This window comes from Oryctolagus cuniculus, chromosome 3 (genome assembly GCF_051225735.1).
Source record: "Oryctolagus cuniculus isolate XC-2025 breed Fujian yellow rabbit chromosome 3, ASM5122573v1, whole genome shotgun sequence".
Taxonomy (NCBI): Eukaryota; Metazoa; Chordata; class Mammalia; order Lagomorpha; family Leporidae; genus Oryctolagus; species Oryctolagus cuniculus.
This window is the reverse complement of record NC_142869.1, coordinates 54,431,805-54,444,063: the sequence shown is the minus strand read 5'-3', so window position 1 is coordinate 54,444,063 and position 12,259 is coordinate 54,431,805. Positions and strand designations below refer to the sequence as shown.

At 41.4% G+C, this 12,259-nt stretch overlaps 1 pseudogene; it reads right to left on the bottom strand.

The window, feature by feature from the left end:
• Positions 1-2,162: 2,162 nt before the first annotated feature.
• LOC100352917 (sorting nexin-8 pseudogene) lies at positions 2,163-3,784 on the bottom strand (annotated as a pseudogene).
• Between the last annotated feature and the right edge of the window lie 8,475 nt (positions 3,785-12,259).

The window sequence follows — 12,259 nt, the reverse complement described above, 5'->3', positions numbered from 1 at the left end:
TTCTTTGCTTAGCATGGTCTTGGTTGTCATGGTTAAAAAACCCAATAACCACCAGAAATACCTGATTGCTTTGAAGCTAGGATTAGGAGAATGTGGGGGAGGCTGAATCCAGAGAGGCCTAGAGGAACTTCCTAAACCTGGTTTGAAGACCTGTCTAAGTTTCAAATCCCTGGCAGTAAACAACCTAGCCCCAGGGCACCCTTTTGCCTAAGGATCACTGAGGTGGTATAACAGGATTGGCTAAAACCCTTTTGCAGCACATCACCCCACCCCTTGCCCACATCCGCTCTGTACCACAGCTTTATAAATACCTCCCTTTTACAATAAAGTGAGATCGTGCTTCGACTCGACTCCCCACCGTGTCTGATTGTCCCCTGGGTTAAGGGAGGTGAGTGGCAGGTGGCGCACTTCCCCTCCTCAGCCTGTCTAATTCTCTGGTGGTGAAAAGGAAGATTCACCGCAGGAGAACAAACACAATGTCGAGGAACCTTGAGGGAGACAAAGTATTAACTGGGGCAAAGGTCCTGCTTGCTGTTTACTGGATCCCACAGCACTTCCTTAGCTGCTTTGCCATACAGGTCAACTGACCATTGCCATTGTTAACATAACTTGATCAGCCACCTATGCAAGCTGGCCAAGCATGCCGTCAGCAGAATTCAGGCCATGCAGCGGTCCCCAGTAACCCAAAAGGAAACCAGAAGATGTTCAACTTCACTCATACAAATTTTGAAATAGTCAGATTATTAAAATTAAGCCTTTCAATTAGTAATATTATGATTGTTTTCTCTCTAGTATTTTTTCTAAACTCTTTATTCAAAACCTACCCTTTTCTGTGTACACCAGTACCAAAGTGTTATATTATGATATTGCACAATCATAATCAAATTGTAACTTTAAAAGCTTCTTAAAGATCATAACCTTGGCCTCTCCCCTTTAGTTATTCCCAAGAGACTATCAAAGTAAGAATCTCCATTAAAAATATTGAATAAGCATTTGTCTTATTGTCAAATTATTTCAATAGTGATTTTGGGAAACCACTATTTGACATTTGTGACAATTAATATGTTATGTGTTTGTTTATAGTATGTGTCTCCACTTAGAAAATTAGAAATCAGGCTGGCACTGTGGCTCAATAGGCTAATCCTCCGCCTGCGGCGCCGGCACACCAGGTTCTAGTCCTGGTTGTGGCTCCGGATTCTGTCCTGGTTGCCCCTCTTCCAGGCCAGCTCTCTGCTGTGGCCGGGGAGTGCAGTGGAGGATGGCCCAAGTGCTTGGGCCCTGCACCCCATGGGAGACCAGGAAAAGCACCTGGCTCCTGGCTTCGGATCAGCGTGGTGAGCCGGCTGCAGCATGCCAGCAGCGGCGGCCATTGGAGGGTGAACCAATGGCAAAATGAAGACCTTTCTCTCTGTCTGTCTCTCTCTCACTGTCCACTCTGCCTGTCAAAAAAAAAAAAAAATTAGAAATCAAGACTGAAATTCCTAAGAGTAATTTGAGACACTAGAGTTTCTGTTAAGAATTAAAGACGCCCAGTGCATAGTTTGATGCTGAAAGAAATACAGTCACAAACCTAGGACGAAAATCATTAGATATTTAAAATTATTTTCTTGGTTTGTTTAAAATTTAAAGAGAAATTCTTTTTAACATTTGTAAAAATGTTGATGATTTACTGTCTCTGCTTTGATAAATCCTCCTTTGAAAAATTATTTTTAAACAAGATGAAACACAACAAAAACTCAAAAGTTATCAGTACTTCCTGTCCACAAAAAGGTAGGCAAAGTAATGAAATAAGGATCATCAATGTGATTTCTATCTGTAATTGAATCACACATGGAAAAGTAGATGGCAGTAAAAATACAAAATATCCAGGAAGATAATGATAACTAGTTCAGAAGGAAAAGATGTGATGATTATTCAAAAAAAAAAAAATAGGCTCAAAAATTGGCTTTGGGTGGGTATTTGACCTTGCAGTCAAGACATGGATTAAGAAACCCAAGTCCATATTGGAATGATTCAGCTCAGTTTCCCACTCCATCTCCAGATTCCAGCCTCTTGTGGATGCTCACATTGGAAAGCTGTTGTGTGTGTGTGTGTGTGTGTGTGTGTGTGTGTGTGGAAAGAGGCTTTAGTGAGGCCACAGGAGCTGGCCGGGGTCTCGGGCACTAGTGAGGGCACAGCTGGCCTGCGGGACCCCCGGCGGTGGCGGCAGTGGTACTGTGTGGCCCTGCAAAGAGGCAGCTCAGCTTGGGCTCCAGCTCGTTCCACACTTTGCTCATCTCCTTGTGGCCCTGGATCTGGGAGTTCACGAAGGCCCTGAGAATGTGGGAGGTGGGGGCAGGTAGACGTGCACCAGCTGCGTCTCCTGGTGCAGGCAGTACAGGGAGAAGTAGTTCCTCAGCTCCATGGTCTGGTTGGCGCTCTGTTGTTCCACGATGCGGGATTCCAGCTGCTCCACGGCATCGGGCTCCCGGCTTCGCGCCGTGGCGCTCATCATCTGCCTCTTCATCAGGCTGTACTTGTGCAGCGCCCGCAGGTGCTTGTGCAGCACGCCCTTCTCGTGCCGCTCGCACAGGTCCTTAAAGGACTGCAGCAAGTCCAGGAAAAAGTTTAATTTCTCCACCACATCATTCTCTTCCTGCTCGCCCTGCCGTGCAGCCCCGTCGGCGAGCAGTGTAAACTCCACAGACAGCCCCGTCAGCGCCTGCTTCAGGGAGCCCCACGTGCTGCTGTGCAGGGCGGCCCAGGAGGGCAGCGGCGTGGTGTCAGACCCTAAGGCACTCAGCTCCTTCCCGAAGATGAGGAGGTTGGCGGTGTTGTCCTCGGCACGGGCCGCCATCTGCTCGGCCCGGTCTCGGAGCTTGTGGAAGCTGTTGTAGATGTTCCGGATGAGCTCCCGGCTGACGGCAAACTGAGCATGGACGTCAGCCGGGAGGAAGTCCTCGGCCCTGGCCGCCAGCTCACAGCTCATGAACTCGTCTCCAAGGCACTGAACAGGGCACATCAGGGCCGCTGAAGCACAGGAAGAGCTGCGGGAGGCCGTCCTCGCAGAGCGGCGGGTGCTGGGCCACCAGGTTGAGGAAGCGCTTCAGGGCCCTCCGGCAGCCCTCGATGCACTCCCTGTCGGCTCCCAGCATCCTCTTGGGTGGCAGGGCAGGCACCAGGCGGTACGGGAACTTGTGCAGCAGCACCTCGCGGAAGACCACAAAGTCATTGTACCGTCTGTACACGGAGGCCTGGAAGCGCTGGCTGGAAACCTCGTACTCCACACAAGCTTCAGGAAGAGGCCCTTCTTCTCTGGGACGAGCTCCACCTGCACCGTGTCCCTGGCCAGCAGGTCCTGCAGGGAGTAGGACAGCAGCAGCGGGCCCCCGCTGAGGCATTTGCATTCACGTGGGATCTGGGTCCCTCTGCTCCAGGACCTGGGGCCTTGGCAAGCCTGCAGCCGGGGGATCCGCCTCCTCGTCAGCCTCCACCTCAGCTGCCGCCTTTTTTTTATATTAGATTTGGTTTTTATTGTAGAGCACACATATCAGGAAGAGTGGACAGGCCTTTGTTGCTGCCACTTCAGAACACAAAAAGAGTGCGTTTGCCTGTCCAGCCTCCCAGACTCAGAGGAAAGAAAATTCCTTCACATCAAACAGCATTCTGCTGGACGTTGCTCTTTCAAAGGAAAATCCACCTGGAAAAACACGCAAATCAGATATTCCTGTGAGAAGCATTGCTGCTTTTCCTGTGGAGACGCCGAAATACACAGTGGCTCATCAGAAGCGGACTTCAATGACATCCGAGTGCTCCTCTAAAGTCCCTGATGAAGTAAGTCAGCGCTATGTCAGTCTCTTTGTGGAAAGGTATCTGGACGTTTGTCAGACAAAGGATGAGGCTCTTAACAAGGCTAAACAGAAGAAAAAGCTATATATGAAAGACGTGGCAGTAGAAATATGTATGTGAACATGGCAGTGAATACTCTGAAGAAGCTAAGAAAGCAAGTTGTGTCTGGAAGCCATAACAGTGAGACAACTGGGTTTCAAAAGAGTGAGAAGAAAAATGTGCTCACAGGAGTTACTCTGTACAGACATCTTAAAAACTACCTTCTAACTGAAGAACAGTTACATGAAAATAACTACTCTCGGCCCAACCCTGACAAACCTGGATGTATTCTTTTAAATCCATGCGTGACAAAAACTTCTGTAAACGATGCTTCTAAGAAGATCTGTTGTCGATGTGGGAAAATCTATGACGTGACTCCCTCAGGCAAACACAGTAGGGTAGAAGAATGTTACTACCACTTTGGCCAAGTACGAAGTCATAAAGTCCTTGAAGGCTTAGAATCTCGATATAGCTGTAGTGGAGCAGTTCTTGGATCCCCTGGGTGTCAGGAGTCCAAGCTTCATGTTCATGACCAAAAAGAAAACCTAGAGGGTTTTGTGAAGACTTCAGTCAAAATCCCACCAGCTGATGGTAACTATGGCATGTTTGCAGTAAATTGTGAGATGAGCTATACAGTCAAAGGCTTGGAACTTACTTGAGTGACAGTGGTTGACTCCAGCTTCCAGATGGTCTGTGATACATTTGTGAAACCTGATGAAGAAATCATTGACTATAACACTAAGTTTTCTGGTGTGGAGGAAGATGACTTGAGGAACATTAGAACCTCCATCCGTGATGTGCAAGCCGTCTTGCTGAACTTGTTTAGTGCGGATACCATACTCATTGGACATAGCTTTGAATAAAGTCTGTATGCTCTTAAGCTAATTCACACTTGTGTTGTGGACACAGCAGTTATGTTTCCTCATCGGCGAGGCCTGCCTCACAAAAGATCCCTTGAGAGTCTAGTGGCTGACTACCTGCAGAGAATCATTCAGGATGATGGTCACAATACTAGTGAAAAAGAAAAAGCTTGCATGGAGTTGGTCCTTTGGAGAGTAAAAGAAGACCTGAAAGGAAAGAAGTATTCACTCTGCCCCAGAACATCTTTAGTCTCTGCCATGCCTCCTCATTGATGCTGATGGCCCCTACTGCAGGCAGTAGAGTGTGGTCTGTAATGAGCGGGGTTTCTCGACACTTCCAAAGACAAGAGGAGGAAGAAAGCACTGTTGTGGTTTATTTATTACATTTTAAACGTTAACTTCTCATAGTGATTTCCAACGTTGGACTGGAGTGGGGGTGGGAGGGGAGTTCTGAGGAATGAAGTGTGTTTCGATTTCAGCTCATCTTCCTAGTGTTCTGCTTCAATTCAGCCATTTGCACTGTTTCAGTCATTTATTATCCAGTCAATAAACTCTAAAGCATCTACCAATCACTTGGCTAAGTACAATAATTATGATAAAATTAAATCTGTGTCCTGCCCTCATAATCCGGATAGTTTTGTGTTATCAGAGAGGAATAATAGTAGAGCACACATAGCAGATTCCACATATATGTGTATGTGATGGAATATTACTCAGCCTTAGAAAAGAATGAAATCCTAACATTTTCAACAAAAATGGATGGAACTGAAGATCATTATGTTCAGCGAAGTAAGTTAAATCCAAAGAGACAAGTATCACACTTTTTTCTTATTTGTGGTAGTTAATATATAGAAAGTAAAAATTGTGTGGTTATCATATCATTTGATTATAAACATTGCTTTACTGAATCACACTATGTACGTGACAATATGCTCTTCTTTCCCCACATTATGACCATTGTCAAAAATTCCTCAATGCTTGATAGTAATACTTATGTTTCTAAACAATGTCATATTTGTGTATGTATATAATGTCTACACTTGAAGTGATATGGCAAAATATTTTAAAAATTGTGAAAAAAATAAAAAAGGAAATAAGATTTTTGTATATTTCCCTATCAAGTACTTATTCTTTAAAACAATATAAGGCTGGCGCCGTGGCTCACTAGGCTAATTCTCTGCCTTGCGGCGCCGGCACACCAGGTTCTAGTCCCGGTTGGGGCGCTGGATTCTGTCCCGGTTGCCCCTCTTCCAGGCCAGCTCTCTGCTGTGGCCAGGGAGTGCAGTGGAGGATGGCCCAAGTCCTTGGGCCCTGCACCCCATGGGAGACCAGGATAAGTACCTGGCTCCTGCCATCGGATCAGCGCGGTGCGCTGGCCGCGGCGGCCATTGGAGGGTGAACCAACGGCAAAAAGGAAGACCTTTCTCTCTGTCTCTCTTTCTCACTGTCCACTCTGCCTGTCAAAAAAAAAAAATTAAAAAAAAGAAAAAATATAAGAAGAAATATATATAGATGAATAAAAGATACTATATTTATGGAATATACAAAAATAAATTTCATTACATGTATTATGCTATACTGTTTAGTTTTTAATTTTGTATTTAATCAACAAAGAAATATATGGCTTCTAATGAAAACATTATTAAATAGGCAATGATATTCATGAATGCTATTGCTATGAAATAAATGGTAGGAGTAACTCTTTTATACCTCTTAATTACTGATGATTAAGTGTTCATATTCCTATTTACTGAACTATCAGTGACATATCAGTGGTTGAAAGCAACAGCAGGGCTCGGCACCGTGGCTCACTTGGTTAATCCTCCACCTGCGGCACTGGCATCCCATATGGGTGCCGAGTCCTAGTCTTGGTTGCTCCTCTTCCAGTCCAGCTCACTACGGTGGCCCGGGAGTGCAGTGGAGGATGGCCCAGGTGCTTGGGCGCCTGCACCCCATGGGAGACCAGGAGAAAGCACCTGGCTCCTGGCTTCAGATTGGCACAGCGCCGGCCATTTGGGGGGTGAACCAACGGAAGGAAGACCTTTCTGTCTCTCTCTCTCTCTCTGTCTGTAACTCTACCTTTCAAATAAATAAATAAAATCATTAAAATAAGAAAGCAACAACAAAATTTATCTTTTCCTCAAGTTAAAATTATGTTCTCTTTTCTTATCAATGGTTAATGATTAATTATGAAGGAAAAAGAGACAGAAGAGAGAGAGAGAGAGAATAAAAAGAAAAAGAGAGAAAGAAATTACAAAATGTCTTTGAATTTGATCTTATGGTCTTTAAATTTGTAATTCTTTAATATCAGGATATTGAGTTCAGAATATGCAAATGAAGAAAATAGCAGAAATATAATTGGATTATAATTGCATATTAATATCCTAGAAGCCTATATTTTAAAAATCTTTATAGAGAAAGCTTGTGTGCTCACATGGTTAAGGTACAAAACACAGCATAATTGCTAGTTTTTGTCCATTTCTGTGATTAAATAAATGGCATACATTATGAAGCATTTATTAACTTTTTTAAAGCTATAGATTTGTAATTTTATAGCTTTTAGTTTTTAATGTTTATGGATTATCTTTTTATTATATAAATATCACCATTCTAATATAAGCATTTATAATTCTAATTTATAGATTGTTTGAGTGGTTAAGCGATTTTCCTGGTAAACAGTAAAGTCTAGATACAACTAGGTCTTCTGAATTTGAAGGTTGTGCGCTTTCTACTACACACAATCCCAAATGAAAGTATTCATTACTTAGGGGTCACGATCAAGGCCAACGTTCATTATCTGTCAACTATATGAATGTTAAGTCAGAACAGCCAATCAATCATGAAACTAACTAATTTTTCTTCCTTGCTAAGAAAAGTAGGTTGAGAATACTAGGAAATTTTCAGTCTTTCAGCTCTTTTCCAGTTATTAACATATTACCTGCTGGAAACATAGCTCTGTCTCCTATCTGAATAATTTTTCTTTCATTTCTATTTGAATTCAATGAAATTTGGTGCTGTGAAGTCTATGGTTTTTTCATGCCTCCAAAATTCATATTTTGAAATCCTCAACTCTAAAATGATGGATAGGAAGATAAAGCCTTTGTAAGTTGATTAGGTCATGGAGCAGAACTCTCCCTGTTAAGGTCTTTGCTGTGTGACATTAGAGTGTAAAAACATTGATTTGTGTATTTCATTTTGATTTGCATTAAATAATTCAAAATTTTAATGACCATAAATATTTGGGTTCTCACAATCTTTATTCAACAATTATGATTCTCAGATGTGTCAGGAATATTTTCATTATAATTTTCATGTTCCATAAGAAATAAATATGTTTTAGTGAAGATTAAATGGATCCAATGATTGAATAGCTAAATAACCATGTTCATACCCCACTCTTCTCACTGAAATCAGAGAGAGAAAATGTGTGTGTGTTTTGTGTGTGTGTGTGTTAACAAATGAATATCTACCAAGTAGAAAATATTTTCTGACCAACTGCTGGAAAATAAAAAAAACTGGATATATAAATATATTTATAGTTCCCTTGCAGAATGAAGAATTGTGTAAGTGAAGCTGACATGTCCCTAAAGCATCCAAACAGCAAAATTTAAGTTCAAGGAATATGGGCTTGCGGCAGGAGAGGCCTCAAGCATCCCCATGGAGTTATTATCTATTGATCACAGCAAGAAGGAAGAATAAAGTATGATACTCACTTCATCTTCTGAGACCCAGTTTTGCAACATAGAAACCTAGATTGCAGAAGTGCAGAGTAAAGAAAAGAGGTCGAGCAGGAAGCAGCTTTGTCAGCCAAGTCAGTTGCTCTTGATTAATAAACTTCCACTCAGAAGCATTAATTGTTGAATTAACAACAGGAGTCACTGTTCACTAATTCCCCATGCAGGACCTCTGTCCTCAATGAGTTGCATTATGAGATAACTGTAAAACTAGTTCTCAAGCAGTTTTGTGTATGTGTGTATTTGTGTGTGTACAAATTGTTGAAATCTCTGCTTAGTATAGAGTTGGTCTTCTGTGCGCAAAGTTAATTGAAAATGAATCTTAATGGAGAATGGAACTGGGAAGGGAAGAGGGAGGAGGTAGAGGGATGGCAGTGGGGTGGGAGGGTGCGTACAGTGGGAAGAAACTATATTCCTAAAGTTGTACTTATGAAATTTGTATACCTTAAAAATAAATTAAAAAATAAATTTCCAGTCAGAAGAACTATGATGGCAATTAAAACTCCCACTTAAACAAAAAAGGGACACTGAAACTGTGGGGAGCAACTGGGAGCAACTCGGACTAGACTGTTACTGGAATTAAGACTTATTCTATGCATCTGCTCTCCCACAATATGGCACTGGGAGAGGAGGAAACAGCTTCTACACAGCTGCCTCCAGTTCAACCAATAAACAGCAGGACTTGCTCCTGATTGGAGGAGAGCAGCGTACTCGGCGTGTGGGTAGCAGAGTTGGGATTGGTGGAAGAGGACTATAAAGGAGGAGAGAGACAACATGCACCAGGAACATCTATCTGAAGGAACACCTGTGCAGCCAGCCTGCGGTGTGCCGCTCCCCCATGGAAGTGGGGAAAGTGGCAGGGGGAACCGCCCTTCCACGGAGGTGGAAGGGATGGTAGCCAACCTGGGAAGAACCAGCAGCAAACCCGGGGAGGGCCGAGCAGACAAAAGAACAGCGCAGGGTCCTGTGTCGTTCCTCCGCGAAGAGGGGGAGTGACATAATGGTGCCGTGACTTGGATATGAAGCCTAGGCAGGGTTTAGTGCCGCTCCTCCGCGAAGAGGGGGAGTGACAGAAACAACCTTCTGGTAGATATGACACTAGGAGGAGAGAACCCAGTAGATGTGGTGAAAATTATGCTTATACAATGCATCCCTCTGAAAACTTTCAGATGATTCATATAATTCTCTCCAAATTTGCTCTCAAGTTTTTGAACTGAAAATAGAGTTTAAGAACTTGTCAGTAATATAAACAAAGCAGAAGCTTAATTTTGAAATTTCCCAATCAAAATTTTAACATTTCTTTTTAGCACATAAATACAAATGCACACACAACAAAAGAAATCCTTTCACAGAACAAAACAGCAAAGAAAGAAACAACACTTTAACTTGAACCTAGGAATTGCTAGGAAGAGATTCTTGATGCCTAATTGCTAACACAAAAAAACAGAAATTTTTAGAGTCATCAGGAAGCAGCAACCAGAGTGACAGAATTGAATGAGGAAAATAATGCCTTCAGTGAAAGATTCCAACATCAGAAGCAATAGGGGACTTTGACCTTGAGTGGCATTTGTACAGGATGTAAGAACATGTGAAGCTGCAGAGAGAAGGTACAGAAATAGTCCACTGACACAAAGGTGACATATCTCATGAAGTATGAGGAATAAGCATCTTCTCAAAGAAAGGCATATACCTTACAAGGCAAGGACTAGAAATTTTGGTAACATGAAGAAACTAGAGAGTTCCAGAAGCTCTCTGAAATATTATTGCTTTGAGAAAGTCAGAAGCAGAATGGATATCTGGAGGCATCATATTTAAAGGAATAGATACTTTCTCAAAGATTCAGGGAAGGACTTTCTTGCCTTCTCTGTTTATAACCAAAAAAAAAAAAAAAAAAAAAGATCAGCACAATTGAACTTAGAAGCGGATAGTAAGTAAACAGCGAAGTACAAAATTGAGAAACTAAGCTTCTGATCAAAAGAAAACATTTACAGAAATAAAGAAAAAAAATTTAACAAACACAGGAAACTGTAGACCTGATAAAAAGAGGGAAACATAAAGGAAGAGGGAACAAAAGAAGAAGTTAGTGAACAAACTGAAACAAATACAGACTAAAAACAACTAGTAAAAAGCTGGTGGGTGGATAGAGAAATGATACCTAAAATATGCATACGTGTTGTTGCTAGAGAAAGATATCAAAGCAACTGGAGAGCATAAAAAACACAGAAATGCAATTCAATAAAATATTTCCTGAAATAATAGGATAGAATCTAATATTGAGATGGTACATTTAGTGTCAGATAAAATTGATCAAGAACTTTCATTCCAATTAAGACAAATCTTAGAGAATTTTTGGAATTTAAAGATTAAACACATAAAATGATCATCCATTTAAAGGGTTCTAGGTAATATCAAAATACTCTACATCAGCATTCAAAATACAGTAAGACAGGGGCAAGCATACTTTGGGCTGCAGATGAGTCTATTTGCATGTGGGAGCAGATGAGCTGCCTTTGAAAATATCAAATTCTAAAAGTAAATATTAAATGAAAAGCGTATGATTTAACACCAAAGATCTAATTAGAGAGAGAATTAGTGAACAGGCTTAGAGGTCATAAATAATTAGACTTGACTGAAGCATACAAAGCAAAAAATGAAATACAGAAAAAAATATAAGAAATACACAAGAAGTGACAGGAAAGTGCAACATGAAGGGGAATTTAAGTGTTAAAAGTGCAGAACAGGAGACAGAGAACTTGAAGAGTTTATCATTAATAATTCTTTTAAAGATTTATTGACTTATTTGAAATAGTTAAAGAGAGATGAAGATCTTCCATCTGCTGGTTCACCCTCCAAATGGCCACAATGACCAGACCTGGACCAGGCTGAAGCCAGCAGCCAGGAGCTTCACGTAGCTGCAGGGGTCCAAGCACTTGGATCATCCTCTGCGACTTTCCCAGGCAGGGAGATGGCTATGAGGGGGAGCAGCCAGGTCTTGAACCGCTGCCCATATGGGATGCCAACACTGCAGGTGGCAGCTTAACCTGCTGTGTCATAATGCCATCCCCAATAAATTTTTAGTACAGATAAAAAAAAATCAATGTATGGTATAAATACTAGGAATATCAAACAGGAAAAACATGACAAAAACCATACTTAAGTTATCATACTAAAGTTGTTGGAACCAAAAAGAAAGAAAAGTATTTTTAAAGCAGCAAGAATGAAAATACATAGTTCTGCCATGGTGAGACATGTGTTACCATAAACATTCATGATATGCAAAGTCACATAAGAAATACACAGGTGTTATGGGTACATTATACCATAGGCATAACATTTAAAAGCATTGCCAGTGAAAAACAAAGATTAGCACAATTTCACACATGTTAAATTGTTGATGATGCAAGAATACTACAATAGATACACATTGCCTTGAAAAAGGCCCAAAATTTGCTTGTACATAGTAGGCATGACAAGAGCTTCAACAAACAACACAATTTTATAAATTTCCTTTGAAATGAAGTACTTGTCTTTGATGAGCAATGCTTTCTGTATCTACTTGGATATAAAATATTAAATGACTTAGAAGACGATGTGGTCCTTTAGAATTTAAATGTTCACTAATTGTCAGTAGTCATCAAGGAAATACAAGCAAAAACCAGTATGATACTACTTTGTAACCATTCAAATGGCTCGATAAAAAGGCTGAATTGACCTGCTGCTAAGAAGGATGAGAAGCAAATATAACTCTCATATTTTCCAAATGAGAGTGTGCAGTGGTACAACTATGATGAAAAACTG